The sequence below is a fragment of the Cucumis sativus genome, chromosome 5, assembly GCF_000004075.3.
Source record: "Cucumis sativus cultivar 9930 chromosome 5, Cucumber_9930_V3, whole genome shotgun sequence".
NCBI classification, from domain to species: domain Eukaryota; kingdom Viridiplantae; phylum Streptophyta; class Magnoliopsida; order Cucurbitales; family Cucurbitaceae; genus Cucumis; species Cucumis sativus.
This window is the reverse complement of record NC_026659.2, coordinates 27,948,602-27,958,330: the sequence shown is the minus strand read 5'-3', so window position 1 is coordinate 27,958,330 and position 9,729 is coordinate 27,948,602. Positions and strand designations below refer to the sequence as shown.

The following is a 9,729-nucleotide window of genomic DNA, read 5'->3' as shown; positions in this document are numbered from 1 at the left end:
TACAAAGAACATAAATCATGTATGTCAGACGGTTTGTCTCCAACAAACCTGCCCAGATTTCACTCTAAATAATCATTGTCAGACTTCAGAATTACTTATAACAACTAACAACAAACTATGATAATATAAAATCGCTTCCAGACATAACAACTAATACAAATTACCTGCAAAGTATCATCCAGGACAGTGTGTACTCTTCATTTGCATTTGCCTTTTCTCTGCGTCCCAAGGATAGAACATCTAGTACAACTATAATAATATAAAATCACTTCCAGACATAACACAACTAATACAAATTACCTGCAAAAGCATCAAAAACTGTCCTGTAAGGTGTACCGTGCAGTTGCCATTTGCATTTGCCTTTTCTCAGTGTCCAAAGGAAAACTGCCATTTGCATATAATACATCACTGTGGCTAGCTAGGGAAGCCGAAAGCAAGGCTTTGAATGTTTCAGTTACCATTGTATAAAAAAAGAAAGAGAACCAAGAAAACAGAATGGGCAAAAAAGAGAAATCACCCCTACCGCAAAAATAAATAACTTCTACCAAGACTCCAGAGATATAAAATTTAATAATATACTTAAGAAAAGTAGAAAAAGATGAGAGAGAAAATGTTGGAAGAAAAACTAAAGAAAAATAAATCCATCAAAAGAAGTAAAATAAAAATACCTGTAAAGTGCCCCGTGATAACAAAGAAAAATTAATCAGAACTAGAAATGAATGATTGTCAAATAACTGGACATTGTAACAAAGAAGTTATCTATCATTATAAAAAGAACATATAATTATGTGCAAATAAAATGTAGAAATGGTAGAAATGTACCAAAATAATAATATACAAGAAGTCAAACTAAAATATAATATAATTTTAGAACGTATAACTAAAGGTAGAATGAGCGTTTATAGACTTAATTTCAAGAAAATAAAAATGAAAAATAGAACAACCATAGGAGGCCTTGAGGTCGGTTGATGATGAAATAGGAAAAAGTAATTTCTGGACAATCAACTTTCCTTTAATCACCTAAGATTTTTTCTACATTGATAAATGTTATACAACATTTGTAATTTATATGGAAACATACGAGAAAAGTTACAGCACATATCCAATAATCATGAAGAGATAAATGTAAGATATAGAAAAAACACAAAAGTGAAAATTCACTCTCAAGTAATATTTATACACAGAATTTATTTTGCAAAATCTACATTGGAGAGAATGTGTTTTTTCTAAATTGAAAATGTGTTTTGGAAAGAGTTTTTTAGAGAAAAAAAAGAAGAGAAAAAAGGTAAGACAATATTATGTAAGTTTGTTTGACTGCCTGTGCCATAGTGGCACCAAGGCTGTGTCTTCCACACATCGACTGTATGCTGTCTTGCTCGCCGAGTATATTGAAAGTTGAATGAAATGTTTTTTTTTTCTTTATAAAAAAAGTTGAAGACGAAACTTCAAGAAAAGATTCTGAAACGATTTTAAAAACAAAATTTGAAGTGAGAAAACTTTTAGAAACTGTTAATGGATAGGCCTTTTAAAATAAAATTTGCCCTGTGTGGCCAATACCCTTGCTCGTGCAGTTTATCGAAAGTTATGTGAAATATCATTTTTGAGGAAAACAAAACAAAACCGCAAAGGAAGACAACAATTCAAGAAATATGTTGGAAAGAGTTCGTAAATAGAATTTAAAGCGATAAAACCTTTAGAAAATAATTTAGATAGACTGTTTAAACGAGAGATTTTGCAAATATATGTATATACACACACATATATACATATGTTCTGGAAAGACTTTCTAGAAGAAAATAGGAAGAAAAAAAAGTGTTTTCACAATGTTTTGTAAATGCCATTTGAAAGTTCGCTTCCGCATGTGCAAAGATGGCACCAAGACAACATCTTCCGTGCACCATGATGCATGTTGCCTTGCTGCTCATTGCCTGTGTGTGGCCAACATCCTTGCTCATGCAGTTTTTCAAAATTTTGTAAAATATCTTATTTTTCAAAGAAAAAAACAAAAACAAAAACAAAAAGAAACGTCCAAGAAGTGTTTTGGAAAGAGTTCGTAAACAGAATTTGAAGCGAGAAAACTTTTAGAACATGTTCTTGTATAGACCTTTTAAACGAGAGATTTTGCAAATATATATGTATATACACACACATATATACACATATGTTCTGGAAAGACTTTCTAGAAGAAAATAGGAAGAAAAAAAGTGTTTTCCCAATGTTTTGTAAATGCCATTTGAAAGTTCGCTTCCGCATGTGCAAAGATGGCACCAAGACAACATCTTCCGCGCACCATGGTGCATGTTGCCTTGCTGCCATTGCCGTGTGTGGCAAACATCCTTGCTCATGCAGTTTTTCAAAAGTTTTGTAAAATATCTTATTTTTCAAAGAAAAAAACAAAAACAAAAACAAAAAGAAACGTCCAAGAAGTGTTTTGGAAAAGAGTTCGTAAACAGAATTTGAAGCGAGAAAACTTTTAGAACATGTTCTTGTATAGACCTTTTAAACGAGAGATTTTGCAAATATATATATATACACACACATATATATACATATGTTCTGGAAAGACTTTCTAGAAGAAAATAGGAAGAAAAAAAAGTGTTTTCCACAATGCTTTGCAAATGCCATTTGAAAGTTCGCTTCCGCATGTGCAAAGATGGCACCAAGACAACATCTTCCGCGCACCATGGTGCATGTTGCCTTGCTGCTCATTGCCCTGTGTGTGGCAAACATCCTTGCTCATGCAGTTTTTCAAAAGTTTTGTAAAATATCTTATTTTTCAAAGAAAAAAACAAAAACAAAACAAAAAGAAACGTCCAAGAAGTGTTTTGGAAAGAGTTCGTAAACAGAATTTGAAGCGAGAAAACTTTTAGAACATGTTCTTGTATAGACCATTTTAAACGAGAGATTTTGCAAATATATATGTATATACACACACATATATATACATATGTTCTGGAAAGACTTTCTAGAAGAAAATAGGAAGAAAAAAAAGTGTTTTCCACAATGTTTTGTAAATGCCATTTGAAAGTTCGCTTCCGCATGTGCAAAGATGGCACCAAGACAACATCTTCGCGCACCATGGGCATGTTGCCTTGCTGCTCATTGTCCTGTGTGTGGCCAACATCCTTGCTCATGCAGTTTTTCAAAAGTTTTGTAAAATATCTTATTTTTCAAAGAAAAAACAAAAACAAAAACAAAAAGAAACGTCCAAGAAGTGTTTTGGAAAGAGTTCGTAAACAGAATTTGAAGCGAGAAAACTTTTAGAACATGTTTTGTATAGACCTTTTAAACGAGAGATTTTGCAAATATATATGTATATACACACACATATATATACATATGTTCTGGAAAGACTTTCTAGAAGAAAATAGGAAGAAAAAAAGTGTTTTCACAATGTTTTGTAAATGCCATTTAAAAGTTCGCTTCCGCATGTTCAAAGATGGCACCAAGACAACATCTTCCGCGCACCATGGTGCATGTTGCCTTGCTGTCATTGCCCTGTGTGTGGCCAACATCCTTGCTCATGCAGTTTTTCAAAAGTTTTGTAAATATCTTATTTTTCAAAGAAAAAAAAAAACAAAAACAAAAAGAAACGTCCAAGAAGTGTTTTGGAAAGAGTTCGTAAACAGAATTTGAAGCGAGAAAACTTTTAGAACATTTCTTGTATAGACCTTTTAAACGAGAGATTTTGCAAATATATATGTATATACACACACATATATATACATATGTTCTGGAAAGACTTTCTAGAAGAAAATAGGAGAAAAAAAGTGTTTTCCACAATGTTTTGTAAATGCCATTTGAAAGTTCGCTTCCGCATGTGCAAAGATGGCACCAAGACAACATCTTTCCGCGCACCATGGTGCATGTTGCCTTGCTGCTCATTGCCCTGTGTGTGGCCAACATCCTTGCTCATGCAGTTTTTCAAAAGTTTTGTAAAATATCTTATTTTTCAAAGAAAAAAACAAAAACAAAACAAAAAGAAACGTCCAAGAAGTGTTTTGGAAAGAGTTCGTAAACAGAATTTGAAGCGAGAAAACTTTTAGAACATGTTCTTGTATAGACCTTTTAAACGAGAGATTTTGCAAATATATATGTATATACACACACATATATATACATATGTTCTGGAAAGACTTTCTAGAAGAAAATAGGAAGAAAAAAAAGTGTTTTCCACAATGTTTGCAAATGCCATTTGAAAGTTCGCTTCCGCATGTGCAAAGATGGCACCAAGACAACATCTTCCGCGCACCATGGTGCATGTTGCCTTGCTGCTCATTGCCTGTTGTGGCCAACATCCTTGCTCATGCAGTTTTTCAAAAGTTTTGTAAAATATCTTATTTTTCAAAGAAAAAACAAAAACAAAAACAAAAAGAAACGTCCAAGAAGTGTGTTGGAAAGAGTTCGTAAACAGAATTTGAAGCGAGAAAACTTTTAGAACATGTTCTTGTATAGACCCTTTTAAACGAGAGATTTTGCAAATATATATGTAATATACACACACATATATATACATATGTTCTGGAAAGACTTTCTAGAAGAAAAGGAAGAAAAAAATGTGTTTTTCCACAATGTTTTGTAAATGCCATTTGAAAGTTCGCTTCCGCATGTTCAAAGATGGCACCAAGACAACATCTTCCGCGCACGCATGGTGCATGTTGCCTTGCTGCTCATTGCCCTGTGTGTGGCAACATCCTTGCTCATGCAGTTTTTCAAAAGTTTTGTAAAATATCTTATTTTTCAAAGAAAAAACAAAAACAAAAACAAAAGAAACGTCCAAGAAGTGTTTTGGAAAGAGTTCGTAAACAGAATTTGAAGCGAGAAAACTTTTAGAACATGTTCTTGTATAGACCTTTTAAACGAGAGATTTTGCAAATATATATGTATATACACACACATATATATACATATGTTCTGGAAAACTTTCTAGAAGAAAATAGGAAGAAAAAAAGTGTTTTCCACAATGTTTTGCAAATGCCATTTGAAAGTTCGCTTCCGCATGTGCAAAGATGGCACCAAGACAACATCTTCGCGCACCATGGTGCATGTTGCCTTGCTGCTCATTGCCCTGTGTGTGGCCAACATCCTTGCTCATGCAGTTTTTCAAAAGTTTTGTAAAATATCTTATTTTTCAAAGAAAAAACAAAAACAAAAACAAAAAGAAACGTCCAAGAAGTGTTTGGAAAGAGTTCGTAAACAGAATTTGAAGCGAGAAAACTTTTAGAACATGTTCTTGTATAGACCTTTTAAACGAGAGATTTTGCAAATATATGTATATACACACACATATATATACATATGTTCTGGAAAGACTTTCTAGAAGAAAATAGGAAGAAAAAAATGTTTTCCACAATGTTTTAAATGCCATTTGAAAGTTCGCTTCCGCATGTGCAAAGATGGCACCAAGACAACATCTTCCGCGCACCATGGTGCATGTTGCCTTGCTGCTCATTGCCCTGTGTGTGGCCAACATCCTTGCTCATGCAGTTTTTCAAAAGTTTTGTAAAATATCTTATTTTTCAAAGAAAAAAACAAAAACAAAAACAAAAAGAAACGTCCAAGAAGTGTTTTGGAAAGAGTTCGTAAACAGAATTTGAAGCGAGAAAACTTTTAGAACATGTTCTTGTATAGACCTTTTAAACGAGAGATTTTGCAAATATATATGTATATACACACACATATATATACATATGTTCTGGAAAGACTTTCTAGAAGAAAATAGGAAGAAAAAAAGTGTTTTCCACAATGTTTTGTAAATGCCATTTGAAAGTCGCTTCCGCATGTGCAAAGATGGCACCAAGACAACATCTTCCGCGCACCATGGTGCATGTTGCCTTGCTGCTCATTGCCCTGTGTGTGGCCAACATCCTTGCTCATGCAGTTTTTCAAAAGTTTTGTAAAATATCTTATTTTTCAAAGAAAAAAAAAACAAAAACAAAAACAAAAAGAAACGTCCAAGAAGTGTGTTGGAAAGAGTTCGTAAACAGAATTTGAAGCGAGAAAACTTTTAGAACATGTTCTTGTATAGACCTTTTAAACGAGAGATTTTGCAAATATATATGTATATACACACACATATATATACATATGTTCTGGAAAGACTTTCTAGAAGAAAATAGGAAGAAAAAAAGTGTTTTCCACAATGTTTTGTAAATGCCATTTGAAAGTTCGCTTCCGCATGTGCAAAGATGGCACCAAGACAACATCTTCCGCGCACCATGGTGCATGTTGCCTTGCTGCTCATTGCCCTGTGTGTGGCCAACATCCTTGCTCATGCAGTTTTTCAAAAGTTTTGTAAAATATCTTATTTTTCAAAGAAAAAAACAAAAAAACAAAAAAAAAGAAACGTCCAAGAAGTGTTTTGGAAAGAGTTCGTAAACAGAATTTGAAGCGAGAAAACTTTTAGAACATGTTCTTGTATAGACCTTTTAAACGAGAGATTTTGCAAATATATATGTATATACACACACACATATATACATATGTTCTGGAAAGACTTTCTAGAAGAAAATAGGAAGAAAAAAAAGTGTTTTCCACAATGTTTTGTAAATGCATTTGAAAGTTCGCTTCCGCATGTGCAAAGATGGCACCAAGACAACATCTTCCGCGCACCATGGTGCATGTTGCCTTGCTGCTCATTGCCCTGTGTGTGGCAACATCCTTGCTCATGCAGTTTTTCAGAAGTTTTGTAAAATATCTTATTTTTCAAAGAAAAAAAACAAACAAAAACAAAGAGAAATGTCCAAGAAGTGTTTTGGAAAGAGTTCGTAAACAGAGTTTGAAGCGAGAAAACTTTTAGAACATGTTTTTGGATAGACCTTTTAAACGAGAGATTTTGCAAATATATATGTATATACACACACATTGAGATCAAACCAAGAGAATAAAGGATTGCATTTCATACCTATCATAACTCCTGTCATAATCAGGGTCCTTGCTGCCAATCTCACGATCTCTAAGAATGGCTACCCTACTATTTGGTTTGTACTGCCTACTAGGCAGCTCCTTGTCAGTCCTACCTTCTATTTATTCTACTGCTACTCGTGGAACAGTCAATCAAACCCCTACTAAAATTTATATCAGGAACTCCAGAATCATCTTCTCCTCAACCTTTGCAGCACTCAAACAACCACGATAACTATCCTGTGGTCTAGGATCAGCATCTACTTTCTCACTTGCATGACAGCCTGAATTGCTGCTGGAGTTAAATATTTGAGCACGAGCTTTATTATACTCCTTTTCCTCTCTTCCACACTTTTGGAATCCCTCGTTTTTGATGAATTTGCACTTGCATCTCTTGCTAGTTGGGACCACTTCTGTGGCCTCTGTTTAATAGCAACCTTTATGCTACTATATTCCTCTGCTGGTAGATTTACAGGAATATCTGCAAGGCGGATAGCTGGAAGACGACATTCAGAAGTATCGCAAACGATAATTTTGGAACCAGACCATCAGGTAAACTATTATCCAATAGAACCATGGATTGCAGCGAGTAATGTTGGACAATCTGATGCGCAGCTAACCGTAAATATGAAGTAGGCAGCTGCTGTCAAGCAGGATCATGAATAAACTTTTCAACATCTTGCTCCATGCGCAAAACTAAAGCAATGATAAATAAATATCAGTTGAAGGGAATAGATAATTAACACCATGTTTTCAACAATATAATAAGTGCATGATAATAATTAAGCACTTGAAGTTATGGTACTAGTCAGAACCATGTTAGACAAAAAAAATAATTTTGTAGGCATCAATACATCATTGTAAAGACCTTTCTACCAATAGGTTGTCTCCTTTTTCTTTTGGTTTAACGAAGCTTCAGTGTCAAAACAGGTAAAAAATGCTTTCCAGTTACTGAGCATCTTCTTGACTACAGTAAATTTAATTCCTAATGCTTTTAGATAGTGATAGTTTTTTTTTTAGAAACAATTTTGCTTGGTAGGCTGAAAAGATATAACTCCATTTATCTTCTTGATGAGAAACAAGAAATATTATTAAGACGGAAAAAGCCTCATTTAAAAAGCCTAAGGGCCAAGGGGATGATAATCAGAGACTGCATGCCTTCCCCCATGACGGAATTCATCGCCAATCACAGCAAAAGTTTAGCTCGTAAATTATTTTATTTTCATCATTTAGCTCTAAGTATTCAGAACATCCAATAGCAACAAAATCTCCCTTTCTTCTCCATCTTCTAAATTTCGTCTTGCATTCATTTTGCAACCCAGCTTTTAAGTCCTACAACTCCTTCAGCAATTAATTCTTCGAATCCACCACCCTGTACCGACTAGAAAAACGGTTAACCAAAAACCCTCCACTAGTCCACACATCTTCCCAAGATTGTCTTACAACCATCCAACCTTTGTCTTGGATTACCTAAAAGCACATCATGTCACATAGTTTCACGATACTGTTCCAAACATATATCACATCTTCATGAAATCCACCATGTAGTTTTTGGCAATAATACTTCTAAATTTCTAATACCATTGATTTAAATGCCGATAAAATCCGGGAAGCAACCAGCCACTTCCAGCCCACCTTCGAGAAGGCCGTAGCTAGCAACTTTTAACTATCTCCTCCCTCTACAGAACATGACATTAGACAACTCCTGAAACCAATCACACCATTGACCATCTACAATAAAGGAAAGCTAAATAAACAACTTACTTGATAGACGCTCCGAGGGTTATGCAAAGCCTCACGAAGGAACTGATCAACCTGATTGATAGCATCCTCGGAAACCCTATCGAGAGCAGAATAAGCTGAACCAGAAAGGGAAGGAAATCAAGCGGATGAAAAATGATAGGCAGGAGCAGCATCAGCCACATCCAAGGATTTGGAATTCTTCTTAGGAGATGAAAAAGGGAGCATCAATCGACTCATGGCTTCATCCAAATCAGCGACCTCCCGTGACTCCGGTCCTCCGAGATCCTCAACCGCAGACGAAGCAAGACATCAAAGATTAGGGAATAGAAGCTCCCAAAGAGGAGATCGAGGTAGCATAAGAATTTGTGGATCGGAATTGCATTTATAAATTAGGGTTTGGAGATTCGACGCTGTGCACGGAGGCGGAAGAAGAAAATTCTAGAGAGAAATTGGCGACGGAGATTGTTTTGAGAGTTGAATGAAGTAAATAAACCTAAAAATGTAGCCGTTGCTTGTCGTTGACGCCGTTAAGTTTCAAATTAAGATAGTTTGCTATAATTTGAATATAACTAATCCTTACACTAAACCGCACTGATTACTTACCCATACCATTTGAAAAAAAAAATCTGTAAATTACAATGGGATGTAAATGACATATAAATGAAATAACAATGTAGCAATTCACCAACTCTTGTTATTAAATTTTAATAACTTTTAGTGGAAAAAAATTACGTTTTTTGGAGGGATATTTTTTAAAATACAAAAATAAACTAAAATATTCATCATAGACAAACATTTTAGATTTTATTAACGAGATAAACTAAATAAACTTCTATTATTGTCAGATAAAAACATATGAATATCTATCCATATTTATTATCATATTAATGTCTATCAATATTTATCAAATTGATATAATATAAAATCTTACTGTTAAATTTGTCATTTAAAAAAAAATCTTTATATAAAGTTTTAACATGAAAGGTTGAGATTAAAAAAAAAATGAAAATCAACCAACTTTTTTTTTTACTAGTAATTATTATAAGGAGTTTTTTTTTCTAGAAATAGAATGCCAAAATATTT

The 9,729-nt window shown here is 34.1% G+C and overlaps 1 pseudogene; it reads right to left on the bottom strand.

Moving 5' to 3' along the window:
- On the bottom strand, window positions 1-7,591 carry LOC116403951 (annotated as a pseudogene).
- Window positions 7,592-9,729: the final 2,138 nt, after the last annotated feature.